This window comes from Hemicordylus capensis, chromosome 6 (genome assembly GCF_027244095.1).
Source record: "Hemicordylus capensis ecotype Gifberg chromosome 6, rHemCap1.1.pri, whole genome shotgun sequence".
NCBI lineage: Eukaryota > Metazoa > Chordata > Lepidosauria > Squamata > Cordylidae > Hemicordylus > Hemicordylus capensis.
This window is the reverse complement of record NC_069662.1, coordinates 46,563,752-46,583,960: the sequence shown is the minus strand read 5'-3', so window position 1 is coordinate 46,583,960 and position 20,209 is coordinate 46,563,752.

Here is a 20,209-nt window from a genome sequence, read left to right as displayed (position 1 = left end):
TCCTGTTCTGGATGAGGTTACAATCCCCCAGAAAGAACAGGTTCATAGCTTGGGAGTGCTATTGGACCCGGGTCTCACCCTGGTGACTAAGGAAGGGCAGTATATAAACAGAATAAATAAATAAATGCAAGCAAGCAAGTAAATAACTACATGTAATAGTCAAAGCATCACTAGTCCTGATAGGCCTAGTGTTTTGGGGTTGTGTGTATATATATGTGTGTGTGTGTGTGTGTGTGTGTGTTGATTAGGCTACTGCATTTGGGTCTGAGGCTGGGGCCTAGGGAGGCTTTAATTCTACATACACTATTGTCCCAATTCACAGAGGCCTTGATCCAGCTGATATTTACTCTGGCAGGGAAAGCTCCCATTGACAGCAGTGGGATTTCCCCCTTGGGGTAAATAGCAGCCAGATTGAGTGCCAACAAGGATAGCAACCCTATTTCTGATAATAAAAGAGCTGCTTCTAGGAAGTTTATGGCTCTTTCCCTGTTGTTTACAAGTGAGTCACCTTTTCTTGCAAAATGACTGTAAAACATGATGACTCATTGCAGAGCTGCCAACCAAGCACCTCCCCCCTCAAACAATGCATTTCTCAAAGTTCCTCTGAATTTTCCTTTTCTTCTCCAAGGCCGGTTTAACACATTATTGACTTAATCCCGTAATCCTTTACTGGAAGCTGTCTCTTGCCTGCTCCCTCCCACTCTGCCCAACCTCCATGCCTTAAGGCTACCACATCCGGTTCCAAAGAATGCCAGACCTACAGCAAAAGCAATTTTGAAATGTTAATGTAGAGGTCTTAACAGGAACCTGAGAGCATTAACTCAGACACTTCACAGATGAAAATAGGGGCATGCCTGCGTACTGAACATAATGCCCCTTTCCCCACAGAACGAATCCCTGTGTCAGGTAGCTCTTCCCCTATGATGTACTGCTGAAGCCCCTGCTCTGTATCACTGACCCTGAAAATAAGAACATTTAATACAGGGATTCTCAAACTTGCATCCCCAGATCTTGTTGGACTGCAATTCTTGTCTTCCCCAGCCAAGATGGCCTTTGCCATCGTGGCTGGATGATAAGAGCTGGAGTCCAACAAGATCTGGGGAACCAAGTTGGAGAAGGTAAAGGTAGAGTGTGCCATCGAGTCTATGTCAACTCCTGGGGACCACAGAGCCCTGTAGCTTTCTTTGGTAGAATACAGGAGGGGTTTACCATTGCCATCTCCCGCGCCGTATGAGAGGATGCCTTTCAGCATCTTCCTATATCACTGCTGCCCCATATGGGTGGGAAACATACCTGCAGGGATTCGAACCGGCAACCTCTGGCTTGCTAGTCAAGTCATTTCCCTGCTGCGCCATTAGGTGAGAAGCCTTGGTTTAATAGCATGTTTAAGCTGCAAGTAGCAGAGGGAATATAGGAACATAGGAAGCTGCCATATACCGAGTCAGACCATTGGTCTAACTCAGTATTGTCTACACAGACTAGCAGCAGCTTCTCCAAGGTTGCAGGCAGGAATCTCTCTTAGCCCTATCTTGGAGATGCCAGGAAGGGAACTTGGAACCTTCTGCCCAGAGTGGCCCCGTCCTTTGAGGGGAATATCTTGCTGTGCTCACACATGTATCCCATTCAAATGTAAACCAGCATGGACTCTGATTAGCAAAGGGGAAAATTCATGCTTGCTACCACAAGACCATCTCTTGCAGCTCAGCGATAGAACATGTACTTTGTATGCAGGAGGTTCTTAAGAACAATTAAACATTGTCCCCAGTTCAGTCCCCAGCATCTCCAAGTATGGCTAAGGTTGCCAGCTCTCCAAGATTGGCCTGGAACCTGAAGGATTCCCAGGTGACTACTGAAAGCAATGCTGGAGATTTTAATAGCTTGATATTGGGGGGGGGGGGGGAATGGAGGGAAAAATCTCCAGAAATAGCTTCAGTCAGAGTTGGCCACCTTAGGTAGGGCTGGGAAAGACCTCTGCTTGAAACCATGAAAAGCTGCTGCCAGTCTGTCTGGAGAATAAAGAACAAAATTGACCAATTTTCTGACTCAATAGAAACAACTTCATATTGTGTGTCTCTCTCTGTGTGAGGGATGTGCAAACTGGTTAGATGTTGAACAGGTTCGACGGTCCGATATCAAACTGAACCACCTTGGTTCGGTTCGCTATTGGACTGAACCCCCCTGGCCACTGTGTGGGGGAAGGGGTTTGTGAGGGTGGTTTTTTAAAAAATTAACTTAACAAAATAAATTTTACTTACTGCCACCTAGATTCGGCCATGGGGGTGGGGATCCCTAGAAGTTCCCCCTCCCTCCCTCCGGGTCCCAGGTCAAGCAGAGGCCCATTGGGCATGCTTGGTGGCCTCCAAAATGGCCGCCACAACAGAGGGCAGGCCTGGAATGGGCCAAAGACCGCTCGGACTGTGCGATTAGTACATAAATGGAAGCCAGCAGGAGGGAGGGGTAACTTTTGGGGAACCCCTGCAGTTGAATCTAAGTGACAGTAAGTAAAATATGTTTAAAAAAAACCCCAAAACAAAAAACTCATGAGTAACACCCCCCCTCCTGAACCGAACTGGGTGCGTGTGTTCGGGGTGGTGGAGCAAAAACTGAACATTCCTGATCCACTTTGAGTCTGGACTCGAACCGAACTGGGCAACCTGGTTTTGTGCACACCCCTAGTGTGTGTATGTGGTTATCAGGGCCTGCTCAACTCTCACATTGTCTGGGGCGAGCATCTCTGCCACCTGGGATGTCATGGTTTCCCCCACTGCCCGGGGCTGTCTCTGCTCCTTGCCTTGCCACCTGCCACACCCTGCTGCCATTGCCACTGCCACCCATAGCCATTTCCCAGGCTGGCTAGTGCGGTTGAACACATCGTGTGAATACAGTTAGAGCTGAAGTGACTTGACACAGAGTCAGTATACAGTGCTCCAGCTTGCCTGCATTTGCCAGGGAGAATCTGGGCTTTCTGGGACCAGTCCCTGCTAAATCAGTGAAGAATTAGAATCATTTAATTGAAGACAAGAGCTCTGGGTGCCCTGGATTGTAACTCAAGTACTGAAAACGTTTCAGGAGCAACTAAAATTGGTCAAAGCAATGTTTCTCTGTGCAATGTAAAATGTTTAGTTGAGAGACAACACATCCATACTTTGCATCAGTGACATGCTAGAAATCAATTTCTATAGTGTTCAACCTCAGAAGAAAAATATCCCCCCTTCCCCCCCACCCCATGCAGAACAGCAGACTGATTCCATATGTTTGAAACAACGTTGATTCCATACGTTCGAAAGATCATGATGTCAGTGTTAAGAGAGAAGTGTAAATTATATTGCATTGATTATATTCAGATTTCATTTTGAACCGGTTATTTTTGTAAAAAGTGACATGAAAATGAAAATTTATTTTTTAAAAAACCGGATTTAATTAAAAACAAAAATTGTGTTGATTTTAACAAAAAATAATGGGTTTTTATCCATCCTGGAGCCTTTCCAAATGAGTGAAGTGTTAGTTAGCTTTTTAAAGCTGCCGTACTAATTTCTCACATCATTTCATTTGCAGTCCAGATGCTTGCATAGGCACTTTTTGACTCTCTGGCCACATGCCGAATATGGACCTTGTGCAATTTGCACAGTGCCACCTGCTGGTCAGTGCTTGAATTCTGAGAGGTACCCATCCTTTTTCATTACTACTTTTAAGGAGTAATGAAAAGAAATGGGTTCACAAGCACTGGCTGGTAGATGGTGCTGAGAAAAACGTGTACAGTCCATGCTCAGCATGTGGCCAGAGTGTCAAATTGTGCTACAAGGGAGCATAGGGATCTGCAGAATCCTATGCAAGTGTCTGGACTGTGAGCAAGATGGTATGAGATAGTAGTTCAGAAGTTTTAAAAGCTTGCACTTTACTGCCGTCTGGAAAACCCCTTGATGCCTCTCAGACCACTTTCAACTCTCTTAAAAAGATGTTGTCTGTATCTGGACTCAGCTGCAGCCCTCTTCTTGCCTCTTACAGTGGCCTGCTTTACAAGACTCAGATCTGAATACTGTTCATGTTTACGTAGCACTTTTAATATGCAATTCCTGTCTTCCTTCCCAACAATCCTATGAGAAAGGTTGCTGTTACACAGCTGGGAGAAGATGAGGCTGAGAGACCCCATGCCACTAAATGAGTCAATGGCAGAGGGACTAAAACTCAGGTTTCCCAGATGCAAGCCCATCTCTCTGCCCGCTGGTCTACACTTACTCTCCGGGAGAGTTCAGATCTGCATATTTATTACTTTGCACCATCAAATGATAATCTGCATGTGTGAACCGGCCCTTGGGGCCATTCACAGAGCTTCCCTGTCACCTCACACACTAGCAGAGCTAGACCATGGGCAGCCCGTGTCCGGCTGCTGTGGTGGCCCTGCTCACCCCATCCCCTAGTCTGACATCAGACACGGGGCTAGCCATGCCCCCGGGTATGACATAAGACATGAGGGGCGTGGTCTGGCTCCTGAATGGGGCTGCGCGGCCCCATTTGGGAGTTAGATCCAGGCCAGTCCAACACCCAACCGGGGCCACGTGATCCAAACTCTCATTGGGATCCACTGGCCATCCAACTCCCAATCATCCTGGCCACACTGCAAATGCAGCGCCGGCCATTTAATTCCTGAACGGGGCCGTGCAGCCCCACATGGGAGGTAAACCAACACACACACACACACACACACACCCCACGTCTGACATCAGATGTGGGTGGGTGGGTGTCAGGGTTGCGAGGCACGGCCCCTGTGGAGCGGCGGCCTGGGTTCTTTGAACCCGGTTGCCCAGTGGTGGCTATGCCCCTGACCTCACATGAACCTGAACACAATGTTTTTCAAACTTTCAATGGCTTTCAATGGCAAGTAATCAATCATTGACTCATGGACTGATGAGATATTAAGGGAAGTCCATGCATGTGGAAATCAGGTTACTTATGGGTGGCATGATCAATTGGCTTTTCAAAGACTCTGTTCTGCTTACTGCAATGTGCTGGGTTTCAGTGAGAGGAGCTGACCACTTCTGCAATGTGGTCAGAAGCAGAGACATCATAGCATGTAATGCTATCGTAACAATTCCCAACATGCCCCCTGTTTATGTAACAATGTAGGGGGATGAATCACACACTGGTTTGTGCATTGTCTGGTTCCCTCAGGGGGAAGGTTAGCACAGCTTATATGATATCAGATTGGAATGAGCTACCTCATTTCAGCTTGGTGATGCAGCCCCACCTTTAAATCTCATGAGAGATTCGTGCTATATATGGAGCTAGAGCAGCCTCGTGTCAAGGGGTCTGCCATGAACATGGGGGCTTACTCACAGCTGCCCCGTGTGGCAGACTGTTGAACTACAACAGTCTTGCCAGAATTTAGGGCACTCAGGCCCTGGAGTGGCCCTGCATAGCCAGGTGAGCCACTTAATCCTTCTGAACAGGAAGTCATGTAAAGTACCAAGGTCTCCTCGTTGGCTTGCTATTTATCTGCAATTCCTGGTTGTCTGCTGCTAGGGTTTGCTCTGGGTTCCTGGGCCTGATAACCACCGCCCAGATCCTTCAGGACTGGAACAGGCAGAACTGGTTGCACCCTCAGAAGAGCCCTGGAGGACTGTGATGACAATGGTACCCTCCCTGTGGGGCTCCTGTCCCTCAACATCAAAACTCCTTCCATTGCCTTCAAGTCCCCCAAAGTGGTGATACTGCTTCAGGGTGGAGCTCGGGTTCCCAAAGTGGAGTGCTTGCCTGGTTGCTTGGGGCCTCTCTTGTGATGTGCCTACTCAGGAGGAGGGGTGATCTTGGGTACCTTCTCTGGAGTAGGGATCCATAGGGAATATGGGGACATAGGAAACTGCCATATACTGAGTCAGACCATAGGTCCATCTAGCACAGTATTGTCTACACAGACTGGCAGTGGCTTCTCCAAGGTTAAAGGCAGGAGTCTCAGCCCTATCTTGGAGATGCCAGGGAGAGAACTTGGAACCTTCTGCCCACAAGCATGCAGATGTTCTTCCCCTAAAGGGAATATCTTCCAGAGCAGCCCCATCCCCTAAAAGGGATATCTTCCAGAGCTCACACATCCCTCCTATTCAAATGGAAACCAGGGTGGATCCTGCTTAGCAAAGGGGACAATCCACGCTTGCTAACACAAGACCAGCTCTCCACCCAGGAAGGGGTGGGACTCTCACTAGCTGCAGAAGCCCTCAGTTGGTATCAGCTTTCTGCTGGTTCAAGAGCCAGCAGAGTTTGTGCTTCCAGTCTTGCCTGATCCCAGCTAGTCCAGACATCTACTTGGCTATGACTCTGACTCTAATTCCCATCTTGCTCTCTAATCCAGGTTCTTGGCTGTCCACTTGGCTTCAGCCCTTGCAGCATCTCTGACTTCCGGCTTAATCATGATCCTGAGTCCTGCTTTCCCCACCTGTTTCTTGCCCAGACCCTTCTGGCCCCAAATTTGGATTCTATCCTGCAGTAAGCTGCTTGTGGTCCAGCTCTGACAAGGTCCAAGGAGGTATGTAGAAGCTGAGACTGGGGGAAAATCTCTGCTTCACTACTGGAAGCCCTTCCTAGATCCCTTATGTTTTCTGTTTTGTACTCAGCTAATACTACTACTACTACTAATAATAATAATAATAAGGCTGTGGCAGAAAAAGACCAAAATAATCCCAATGGTAATTGGCACCCTGGGTGCAGTTCCAAAAGACCTTGAAGAGCACCTCAACACCATAGGGGCCACAGAAATCACCATCAGCCAATTACAAAAAGCAGCTTTACTGGGATCAGCCTATATTCTGCGACGATATCTATAATAACCAATAGTATTGATGATAAAATTCAGCCATCCCAGGTCCTTGGGAAGGACTCGATGTCTGGATAAAACAAACCAGTCAATAACACCTGTCTGACTGTGTAAACAAGAAATAATAATAATAATATCCTCCAGGTTCTGATTTCATCCTATTGAAAAGCATGTTTCTAATCTTCATGGCTGCAGAAAAAATACTAGAATGGCACCATTCTAGTATTCTTTCTGCAGCCATGAGGACTAGAAACATGCTATTCTACAGTTTACTGGTCAACAACTGAAATAAAATCTACCTACCTACCTACAATCTGAAATTTGTAGGATTCCTCATTCTGCAAAGTGCTTCACAATACTAGGATTCTCCAGTTAGGAGCCATGACAACCAAGCTGACTGGAAAACGATGTAAGGTTGCACTGTAGGGATGCCTGAAGTTTGCTGTTTAGGTATAACCTGAACAAACCTTAGAGGTGTGATACTATTAATTCCCAAATCTTGAGAAAGCTTTGTAGGTACTCTAGAGGGATGAGTAACTAATAGAAAACCAGGCTGAGCCCAACATTTTGTTCTGGTAATAACAAAACTGCTGCCCTGCCTACATCAATATTTAATTTATGCATCAGTGTGTCATGGTCATGCTGTGAAGGTGGTGAGGACTGTGCATGTGGCTGCCCATCTGATCTGGGCTTGACACATTATGCAGCACATGTATCCATTACACCATTCTGGCTCCTGGAGGGATGTGTTCACTCACTGTTGCTGATAAGCCAATGAGCCTCCCATTCCGTGGCTTTCATTCTTGATGAGTTGCTCATAAGGAAGGCGCCAGAGGCAATGGGTGGCTATGACACTAAGAAGGAAGGGTATTGCATGAGATGCACAACCACCATCACCATTCTCTACTACAGTTCTGAAGCAAGGGCTGGCACAGTTGCATGGTCTATTCATTTCTCACTAGAATCTGTGGGCCAGATCAGATGATACCTTTCTCCAAACTAGTCTATATGGGTAGAGAGGAGTGAGGACGAACCTGTCCATACCCATGTCAGACAAGGCAGCTAGAGGCTCAAGCTCACAAAGGAAACTGTAGCACCAGTGGAAGGCTTGTGCCAACTGAAGCTATTCTGTAGCCAGCAAGAGTCCCTCCACTTTCTGAAATATAGGAAGCTACCTTATACTGAGACAGACCATAGGTCCATCTAAGTCAGCGTTGTCTACACTGAGTGCAGGGACGTAGCAAGGTTGGAGTGGGCCCAGAGACGAGATTTTAAAATGCCCCCCCTCAAAGCCCAGGGCCTCCACACACCCCAGGCCCCCAAAGATTTAAGTTTGAGATTTCAAAATAAGTATACTTCCTGTTCAGAATATATTTCACTGAATACACACACACACACACTTCACAATATATAGTGATATACATTGAATACTATATATTTGTGCTACTTTTAATGCTTGAACACACTAGAAACACTAATTATTATAATGGGCCCCTCGCTGCAGATTAGCAAAGGAGACTTTCAGCCATGCAGTGTGAGCCTATGTATGTTTTCTCAAAATTCTGAACAAATTCAGTAAAGTTTGATTCCAGGAGGTTTTTCACATGGGGCTTTTAAAGCCCTGTAACACACATCTCCTCTGGAATGGAGGTGCTGCATTCACGTTGGCCAAATTTACCCTGAAGTCCCTGTGAGTTATTGGGGAGCAGTTCACACACAATTCAGGTTTTTCACTGCTCGTTAGAGTGTAGCCTGATTTATATCCAGAGGTTAAAAAAAAAATCCACTATTTTGCATTGGTTCTTTGGGACAACTGGAATTTCGCAGTAAAGCCTCCCAGTAAACTTGCAGTAAAGCCTGATGTGTGTGAAAGTCCCAGGTAAGTGTGTGGAGAATTGCAGCCTCAGGCAGCAAATCTAACCACATATAGCTGGAAGCACATTTCATGGAAACCTAAAGGACTTACTAGCAAGGAAAGCATGTCTACTTAAAAATAAACTCCATTGCATTCAGCTGTCTGAGATCCTTCCCTGGTAAGTGCATATAGGATTGCACATGCTCAGGGATGTAAACCAAACCAAACTAATTTGTGCTCCCAGCATATTTTGCTCCCTATAGGAGACCAGTAAGTCCCATTGAAGCAAGGAAGATAGGTGGGGAGAAATAGAGAAAAGAGCAAGAATTAGCACCATTACTCAGGAGAAAAAGAGGGGGTGGGAGAGAATGAAGAATCTGCCTCTTCTTGGTAAAATTTTAAGATAGATGAGACATGCCGGGGCTCAAGAAGCTCCTGAAGTTACACCCTGGTCTGTCTTAAAAGTCATTCTCCCTGCTCCCCAATGTGGGAGTAGGGCTGGTTGTGGTCTCACACTGTACTGAAATAAAAACCACTCTCTGCAGGTGCTCAAAAGCAGGGTCATCCCTAGAGGGGTGTGCGGCAGGAAATCAGCATGCGCAGGGCCTCCTTAACATTTCATGTCATTACAGAATCATACTGACTGCTGATATACAGTGTAAATAGTGCGAGTGAGGTTTTTGGACATGTCCAACCAGCTCGGCATTTCTAAAGAAAAATAAAATAAAATAAAAGTACAACACATGCTTCACAGTTCTCACGCAGACCTTCTGGGTTGCAAAACAACTTGAGCATACGTGCATTTATAAATGAATGAATGAATGAATACCAGCTGACCCTGCACAGATCATCTGTGTGCTATCTGGGTCACCCCCACCCCCACACCGGCATGCCTGGCTTTCTGGCTGGCACGGCTGCTGGGAGGGCAGGGCCTCCCCACTGCTGGGTTCCCCCCCACGCCTCCAGCATCCTCCTCTGCTTCACCCCCCCACTCTTCAGGGTGGTGGGGCTTCACCCGCCACCACCCTCTTTGCTCCCCATGCTCTTCGGAGCCCGCCACCTTGCCACCGCAGCCGGGCCAGAAACCTCCGCCGCCTCACCACCGGAGCTGAGTGCATCGCCTCCCTGTTGCCACCTCCCTGCCTATTCCCTCCTGCCACCACCTCCTGACTCCTTGGTGTAGCCGGGCCCACCACCGCCGCCTCCTCACTGCCACTGCCATTTCCCCTGGCAGCAGCTAATGGCCTCCTGCGAGCCTCTGCCGCCCAGCCAATCCAGAGAGCCTCTGATGCCCAGCCAATCAGCTGAGTGCTGGGACGCATCCCCACAGGCATGTCTACAAGGTCTAAATATATAGAAATATAGATATAATATTGTTTGTTCCAGAAGTTTTTGTAATTTTCTGCCATGAAACAAGCCATTTATAGGACTTTTTAGATAGTCTTTTTAAAAAAGCCAGCAAATTTTCCAATATGTTTTAAATTAAATATTCAGAGACTTCTTATCTCCTCGCCCCCTCATATCAAAGCCCAATGGCAAGCAGATCTCTATATGTGGGGCAGGGGGTGACCACAAAAAGGAATTCACATTCTACCTCCATTACTGGCAAAGGCTGGCTGGCTGGCTGGCCTGGGCTGGGCAGAGGGTCTGCAGAGAACTGTGGTGGGTAAGGGCAGCCAGCACTGGCCGCTCTGCCTGCTTCCTTCCTTGCTTCCTTCTTTGCTTGCTTGCTGCCTGGAGAGCTTCAGGCTTCAGCCAGGCCTATAGGCCTCTCTGGAAGCCCTGCCCACCCACCGATCAGCTGAGAGGTGGAGAGAGAAGGAGCTGTAGCAGCTTGCAGGCTTCTTAGATTGCCGGCCAGGAGGGCAAGCAGGAGAGAGGACAAACAGGGCAAGTGGCTGAGGGGCCTTGGGGCTGGGCAGGTGGGCAATGGGGAGTCATATGACGTGTCTCTGGGGGGGCCCTTGAGGCAGGACCCCCCGAGACAACTGTCTCCCCTTGCCTAATCATAGTTATACCCATGACTGAGCAACAGTGGCTTCTCCAAGACTTCAGGCAGGCATCTCTCTCAGCCTTGTCTAGAGATGTCAGGGATTGAATCTGGAATCTTCTGCTTGGAAGCAGATGCTTTTTGGAGTCAAGTTAGGTCCTCTTTGTTACGCCACTTTGTAAAGCACTGTGTAGACTGATGACATAACTATAGCAGCTGCCATATCGGCTAATATAAAGCATCTCCTTTAATCTTTTAATGCTATTTTTTTAAAAAGCTTGCCATTTCAGTCAATTTAAAATTTGTCTATATTTGTAAGCATGAAGATCTCCAAACAAGCCATAGTGTTGTTTTTTCTTTACCTTTGGGAGAAGTGGCAACATCCAATGCCAGCAGCTTGCCTAGAAAAAGGAGCCCGTTCCATGAGGGACAGCCACTTGGGACATCCACCTAGCAACTGGGACCAGGGCTGCTGACCCATATGTGTCAACAGGAATAGCCTCTCATTTCCCATCGGCCACGAGGGATGCAGAAGGGTTTTTCTCATGACATTGGCTGCACCATGTTGTGGGAAAACCTGAAAACAGTGAGCATTTATGGGGATGAGATTATTTGCCTTTTCCCTATGGACCTGCAAGTGGGTGAACCAGCATGGGAAACCCACATGCCCCAGGATTTTATGCAAGGGCACATTGTGTGTGTGTGTGTGTGTGTGTGTGTGTGTACATATACAGTATATAGCAACATACTGTTCTTGCCATCATTCGAATCATTCCCTCAAGGAAAGAGAGCCATTCCCCTCAGTTCTGAGAAATACATCATTAAATCAGCAAGGTGACGTTAGACTGAGGTTAACCTGGACTGAAGTTGAGCAAAGCTCAAGGGGGAAAGAGTTCAACAGAGTAAAACACCAAGAAGCATGTATGAGGATTGTTGCTAGGAAAAGTAGCTTCAGTCCAAGCATTATGGTTCAGGCACATGTGGAAGCATCATGGGACACAGAAACAGCATGAAAACTGGGATAGAAGGCGGTTAGAGAGAGATTACTAGGAGTGGTTTAAGGGGTTTGAATGGAGAGGGCAGAATGAGAAAATGTGATATGGGAAGCCTATATCTTTCGACATATGTGTATTGCAAATTTAATCTTGTTCGGCTGTCATGGCCTTTTCTCAGAAAACATCCCCTCCTAACTTGGCAAAGAGGCGCCTGTTAATGTGGTGATTCTTTTTATTTAGCAGGGGGAGAGTAACTGGCCCTATCCACCCCCAGCACAGTACCTCCAGTCACTGTTGCTAGTGTCGTTCTCGTGTTTCTTTTTAGAACGTGAGCCCTTTGGGGACAGGGAGCCATCTTATTTATTTATTATTTCTCTCTGTAAACTGCCCCGAGCCATTTTTGGAAGGGCGGTATAGAAATCGAATAAATAACAACAACAACAACAACAACAATAAAACAAGTTAAAATAATCGACATAGCAATACCAGGGGATAGCAGAAAAAATAGAAAAAATAACAAAATACAAAGATCTATAAATTGAAATTGAAAGGCTGTGGCAGAAAAAGACCAAAGTAATCCCAGTGGTAATTGGGACCCTAGGTGCAATTCCAAAACAACTTGAAGAGTACCTCAACACCATAGGGGCCACAGAAATCACCATCAGCCAATTACAAAAAGCAACTTTAATGGGAACAGCCTATAATCTGCGATGATATCGATAATAACAGCAACAACATTGATAATAAAATCCTGCCATCCCAGGTCCTTGTTGGGAAGGACTCGATGTCTGGATAAAACAAACCAGTCAATAACACCTGTCTGACTGTGTAAACAAGAAAATAATAATAATAATATGGGAAGTATAATCCTTGTGATGTTTAGGCCTTTCTCATCATTAGCATGTTTTCTTATTAACACAAACCATACAAACCATACCGTTGTGTAGAAACGAACACTGAAGTTATGTTGGCTGACATTCCTCGCAGGGTGTGGTCAGTGAAAGAACCTCTGCAGAGATGTAAAGAGGTTGGAAGCAAGCAGCATGCTATTCCTGCTTCCTCAGCCCAGTATGGGCAGAGGGGAAGGGGAATGTGATTTTTGCTGCTCTCTCCTCCCTCCAAAAAGGCTATTCGCTTGCAGGAATATGTTGCTGAGGTCACACAGCCCTCAGGGACACACATTCCTGCCAATGAACAGGCCTTCTGGAGAGAGGAGAGAGTCATGAAGAATCATGGAAAGAGGAGAGCGTCATAACCACCTCTCCCCCTCTGGGCTAAGGAAGGAGGAAGACCACACTGCTTGTTTCCAACCTGTATGAGAGCCCACAGGACTGCTTCTGTTGACAGAGCACTGCGGGGAATGTATGCCACTGTTCTTAGGTATGATTGGCAGTTGACCCATTTGATGTTGATGTTGTTGCTAGGACATTGTGATCTTTCTCTCTCCAATAGCACTTGTTGACAAGGCCAGCCAAAGACGTTGGGCCCCCTACATGGAATACTAGGATATCAGCTGAGGGGAAAATATAAATGTGGAGGAAAGAGGGACTGGAGTAGACCAGTTACTGAATGGCTTATAGTATATCCTGTGTGAGATGGGATAGATTTGGGGGCATGAGTGCCAGCAGCAGGCTCAGACTGGCCCACAGGGCCACAGGGCATATTCCCGGTGCGCACCACTCGCAGAGTGCCCCTGTGCCCCTGTGCCCCTCAGCAGCACTCAGCAGCAGTGAATACTCCCACCTTTAATTACCCATTCTGCTCAAAACCCGGCACCCTCCCCACATACATTCCACCCCCTCTCAGTGCCTCCAGTCTGGCCCTGGCCAGGAGGTTAAAAGAACTCTTCTTCTCATGCTATCGTGGGAAGTTTCAGGAGGGTAGAGAGGAAAACAAGGATACATCTCTTTCCTTTCTCATGCTCCAGAAGCCTCCATTCTTCGCCTTCCCACTATAGCAATAAAGTGCTCAGGTTTGAAGATGGCAGCCGACTCTGAACCTCAGCTCTTCAGTGCCCACTGGGAGGTTTCAAGAGGTTCGGGGGTGTGTGTGCCCTTTTACCCCCACCCCCACCCCCACCCACAGCACTACAGAAACAGCATGAAAACTGGGATAAAAGGCGGTTAGAGAGAGATTACTAGGTCAACAACATCTGGGGATCCCTGGTACAGGGAACATTGAACACAATCAGTCTTGTGGTTTTGGAATCTACAATGGCTCACAGGGGAGTGCATGTTCCTGGGGTGATGACAACCTCAGGTGCCCCCATTATGTCTGAACCTGCTCATTGGCTTGATTCAGACATCATGCCAACCATGGCTTACACTAATCACAAGGGCTGTTTTCATGACGGTTAACTGGCATCCTACCCAGCTTCAAGAGCTGTGCATGCTCCCGATTTTCGGTTGTGCGCAAGTTAAAAGTTAGGTCGCTGGAGGGGAAACTGATCATGTGGGAGGCAGGCATCATCCTACCCAGCATGGAAACTGGGATAGAAGGCGGTTAGAGAGAGATTACTAGGAGTGGTTTAAGTGGTCCATCATCATGAGTCCTGAAAAGCTTTACATTTACAACGTTTCTGCAGCCGACTGACTGAAGTCCTGAATAGTAGCACTCTTGTTGCAGGCTGGTGGTACACTGCAACATGTTATTTGTTATTGTTATCCTCATCATATAACCGTATTTACAGGCTGCACAGCCATACCCCAGCATAGTTACAATTCAAGCCCGGGAAATGTGATCTAGCCCAGAGTCCTGAACAATCTGATCTCATTACAGATAGTCAGCATCTATGATAAAGCTGGTGTACCTAGTAGTAAACGATTAACAGTTAGGATATATCCACACCTTTGCTCTAATGAAACACGTTTTGCCCGTGGGTTTAATGGAGGACCCAGGTTTGTCAATGGGTCTGTAAGGAACTCATGAGGCAGACTGGAAACTATACTTTGCCTTTCAAGAATAAGCATGAAATAACAATACAACATTTTATGAAGTGCATGAAGAGTATCTTTTCAGTGAAACAGTGTATGCAAAATTCTTACTACACCTTGATTAAAATTTGACAGGGCTTCTAGAAGCTAAGTAAAGTGCTTTGGGACCCGGATCAGGCTTGTGGATTGTCTGTTGGCTATCTCTCCCACCCCCCTTTATTTTGGACAAACCCCCCCCCCAATTCTTCGAGGATTCTGGAAGTACGAGAACAATATTGTCAGTTTATTATCTCTGCTTGATGCAATTGACCAAGCTCTTGCAGCAATGAATTTCCTATCAGCTCCCCAGACTTGTCATTATCATGAAATCATTCAACAGCCAGGCTATTGTGCAATAACAGCCATTACCAGGTGAATAGTATAGCTCTGAGTCCACCCTGTGATTCCATATTTTTTTTTAAAAGAATGAAATAATTTGCCCTGTTTTGAAGCCGATGAAGGTGTTTGCTCATCTCTGTTCTAGGGAAATGATTGCAGACTGTCATGCTTCAACTTTCCTCTAATTTCCGGTCAAAATGTATTAATGGTGAATGTACATGCACGGTTTAATGTAACACACACACTTCTCTCCATGTGTGTGATGCAAACAGCGGATTATGTTATGTTGCCCTCTACAGGTCAAGAGATGCCTAGCTTGGCAAACACAAGCACTAGAATTTTGCTGCATGAAAGATGATATTTCCTGCATCCTATTCCACGAAAGCTTATGCCACAATACATCTATTAGTCCTTAAGATGCTGCAAGGCTGTCTGTTGTCTTTACTGCAGATCAGCTTCTGGTGCCAAAGGTAGGAAACATTTTCATCTCCGCTGTCTCTGTATGAAGTGTGGGTGATGATCAAAGCTGCGTATGTTCCACTCACATGCAAGTTTGAAGTGCAAACAGAAAATCTGATATCTGGGGAATAATCTTGAGAGTCTCAGGTTTCATTTTCTTAAATCAAGTTTCTATTCTCAACCTTTAGAAAAGCCTAATAATAATGCACGAACAAGGACTAAGACCAGGTTGAGCTGACAATGGACCAAATAGCATTTATACAGTATTAAATGGGCCATTGACGCTGGTGTGCTTAACTTTTCTTAGTAAGTACATCATGGCCAATGATACATTTACTATAATATGCAGTTTGACCCTAAGACTTCCAGTGGCCAAGGACTGATGCTTCAAGGACTTGCAAAACTATTTAACCTTTATCCATGACTTCAGTTCTGTTCCTTGACCTAGAATCTCACTTGGGAATCTCCTTCCACCCAACACCATTATTATATTTTTTAAAGCCTAGACCCTAGAAGCAAAGTTGTAGGAAACAAAACAAATATGCAAATGTACAAAGGTGCATAATGCAAGCCAATGCTTTTAAAAGCTCCCCCCAATTTGCATAATGTATTCTTTTTCCAGAACTGGAATGGTTTCTTGTGATACATTTGGGTAGGGTTGCCAACATTTCATTGCCAGAATGAGGGACCCAAGTTCCAGAATGAGGGACACAAGTTTGTGGAGGTGGGGCTGGGAGGTATATGTAGTGGTAATCAAGAGCCTTAGTATCATTGACGTATATGTAATTGAATGATATGCTATTGAATAAATGAGGGACAAATGCTGTCCCTATAGGGACCAACGTTTCATCCCTGAAATGAGGGACATCCTGCGTAATGAGGGACAGTTGGCAACCTTACATTTGGGTGACCTTTGTGCTTGAGGCTGACTCAAAGACAACCAGTCTTTCACATTTTATTTTTGAAAAATAGCATCCCCCCAGGGGCATAACTATAGTAAGGCACGAGGAGACAGTTGTCTGGGGGCCCACTGCCTTGGGGGCCCCCCCACAGAGGCAAGTCACATGACTGACTCCCCCAGCCGAGCACTCACCCGGGCTTCCTTCAGTTGTATTCACCTTCCGAAATTGATGTGTTAAGACCTGGAGCCACCAGAACAGCATGTCTTTCTCTAGTACCATTAAAATGACTTGCATCATCAGCAATTTACAACACCTTTTAAAAAATAATTATTACCACTATTCAGCCTCATTTAAGATTTTTTCACTTCATGAGCTGAGCTTCAGTGAAGGGGGGGGCATTTTAAAATCTTGTCTCTGGGCCCACTCCAACCTTGCTACGCCCCTGCATCCCCCTTAGGTTTGCAATTCTCTTTTCTCACCAGTCTGGGCATGGGAATGAGAGTTGTGGGTTGTCTGAGTGAAGACGCTTCACACTGTCAAGGGCCTCATGTTTTGGATTGAGTTTAGGTTATGGGGGTGGCATGAGCAGGCAAGATGAGAAGAGAAGTGGGGAAGCCCCCAGTTCTTGCTAGCGGTTTCTAGAAAAGTTTCACTTCATTTTTCCTTGAATGATGAGAGAGAAGATGAGAACAGGGCCCCAGCTCTGCTTTTCTGTTGTGGAGGGGGCCCTCTGAAAGCGTTTGCATATTGGTAAGTGAGTGCAGTCGTTTCACACCTGATCTGGTACGGGGCCCAGACACAGTGAGAGAAAGGCATGGGTGTTTTATTCTATTTTTTATATTTTTTTATTTTATTTTTATTTTATTTTATTTTATATTATTTTATTCTAGAGGGGCTCTGCTGAAAACTGCTGCCCAAAGGGGGCTGCTACAGAGTGTCATTTCATGAAAGCCAGGCCCTAAAGGTGTGAGACCGTGAGTGTGGGAATGCCTGCAAAAGTTGCTGTTGTACCAGGCTTACACTGGTGTAAGCTCACCGCCCCCCTATAGCAGAGCTGGCTCTCCCTTAGGCCGAGTGATGCGGTCCGCTCCAAGTGGCAGATTCCGGACACGAGCCAAGGGCAGTAAATTGTCAACCATTTCATACATTAATCTGTGTTTACCATGGGGAGGGATCTGGATTTTCTGCCTTCAGACATCGCCATGCCTTGAGCCCTCTCTGCTTGAGACAGTCTGCTTTCATTATGAGCCCTTGCATATTTTCAAGTTCAGTCAGGCAGAGTTTATTGTTCATAACCATCTGGTTTCTGCGATTTCACCAAAGTCTCATTAAATACAGATCAAAGAGCTACAGAGTCAAATCACGATCTGATCCTCAGCACAATCTACAAATGATTGTAAATCTGCAAACCTTCTTGGCAGCCACAACAAATGAAAGAACACCATAGGCCAGCGGTTCTCAACCTTGGGTCCCCAGCTGTTGTGGGACTGCAAAAAAATATTTTTAAAAATGGCCACTGCACATCATCCCCAGTCACATCATCCCCAGTCACAAATTTTGTGGGAGTTGCAGTCCAACAACTGCTGGTGACTCAAGGTTGAGAACCTCTGCCATAGGTGACATAAACATCTAGGGGGCTATTTACATGACTGCAGACACACACATGGCCGGGCAGGCAGAGGGAAGGCAGGGTTCAACCTACCTTCCCCTACATGACCACTCTCAGCCCCTGGGGATGTGCAAGCTCCTGGCAGTGTGGGTAAACAGAGGCCGGGACTCGTCCTGGCCTCTAAGAATCCCACCCTGCACTGCGTGCCGAGTGCAGTGCATTGGGGGATTCCCCCAGGGGATGGGCACTCTAGGCACCCATATCTGTGACACACAATCCTGAGAGCCATATTAAGGGTGTATTTGTGCCCTTAACCTTGACTAAGAGCCAGGCTTTGCCACTGAGTTAGTGCTGCAGCCAGGGGAGTATCTAGGGTGGGGCAGGCAGGGCATGTGCCCCGGGCACCACTTGAAGGGGGGCGCCATTTTTTTAAATTAAAAAAAATTAAAAAATGGCCACCAGAAACAAAATGGCCACTGCACATGCTCAAATGGCCTCTGTGAGTCCCTAGGCCATGCCAGGCCTCACAGAGGCCATTTGAGCATGTGTGGTAGCCATTTTGTTTTTGGCGGCCATTTAAAAAAATATTTTTAAAAATGGCTAGTGCACTTGCTCAAATGGTCCCTGTGAGGCTCTAGAGGCCAGTGGGGGGAGAGGGAACCTTGCAGACCCCCCCCAACGGCCTTTAGGAAGCCCCCCAAAGGGGCTACAGGTAATCTTTATATATATATGTGTGTGTGTGTGTGTGTGTGTGTGTGTGTGTGTGTGTGTGTGTGTCACTGTACACATATTCAGATTAGCACTATGTACAGAGAATCAGGGCTTGTGAATACTGAGCTGAAGCTTATGAGCTAGGATTGTATTCATTTTTTTGCTTCTTACTTTGCTTCTTGTGATAAGTGAGTTAAATGTGATGTCTTAATAATATAGCTATTAATGGTGAGTTTGTCTTCGAATTAGTGTGAAATCCTTAGTATTAAGGCCCACTGGGAGTTTCTTGCTCTCTTTCTCTCATTTTAACTGTCTTTCTGAAATACTAGAATATATTCCAAGCAGTGACACAGTTTACTCTGCATATCCTTTAATTATTTTCAGAGTATCTGGGAAAAGTCACATTCTCCATTTATTTTTAAAACTTATGTAATAGTGATGCTACAATGCATAGTAGAGAATTAGACAGGCACTTCTGTTTAGTTTTCCAAGTACACCTCCATATAGTATTTGGGTGTTTCATGAGCCCCAGCATACTGACATTTGTAGTTTCCCAGCATTTTTTGGGTCTGGCTCCATCCCCTGCTAAATGGTTTTTGAAATATTAAAAGATTAACGAGCTTGACTTGTAATTTTCAGCTGATATTATAGTAAAGTTATCAGAAAGATGGGTGTCAGATGCTTGGACAGGGGGCACAATCTCAGTGCTTGCCCTAGGCGCTATTTTCCCTAGATATGCCTCTGGCTGCAGCACTGCCAGGATCCATGCGGATCCTGGCAGTTCTCATGGGCAGCCTAGCTACTTAAGCCTGGACTTGGTTGCTTGTGAGAACAGCCTCTCTATATCTGAAAGAAAAGAACAGATTTTATCAGTGGAGGACTTGCCAGTAATACTTATGAACAGTGGAGTCACACACCTTTCCCTAGGGTCCTTATACAGGTCACAATAGAACATGTTAATTTGGAGAGCTCCTCAGATACATAGCTGCTGAGATCTTGGTATATCTTGCATCTTTAAAAAAGGGAGAGAGAGAGAGAGAGAGAGAGAGAGAGACCATCGTTTGAAGCCTTAGCATTGTTTTGCTATGGTCTAATGACTAATGCAAATAAGTTCTATCTAATCTAGTGCTGTAAAAGTGTGCCACAGTGGGTTATTGGCAAGATTTTGAAAATACTGAGACAAACAAGAGTCAGACACACTCACACACTGAGGTCATGAACACAACCTCTTTTCTTGGAGCTGGGGAGGGACAGGAGGAAGGACAGTATTGCTCCTGCCTTCCCCCACATGATCCAGGCTGAAGTCCTGCTTGCCGCACTGTGCCGAGCGCCGCTGTGGTGAGCAGTGTGGCAGCAGGGAGGCCAGGGGAAGGATGCCTGGTCTCCAGATATCCCACAATATCCCCATTTGGGGATTCCCCCAAGTCGGGCACTCTAGGCACCTGACTCTGTGAGGTGAGTCTTATGATCAGTGATACTTGCCTCTAGGGGGTGGGCGGAGAGGAGGCTTAGCCCGCTCTCCCTGCAGATGAGCAGGCAGGAAGCGGCCAGATCGGCCGCCCACACAACTGC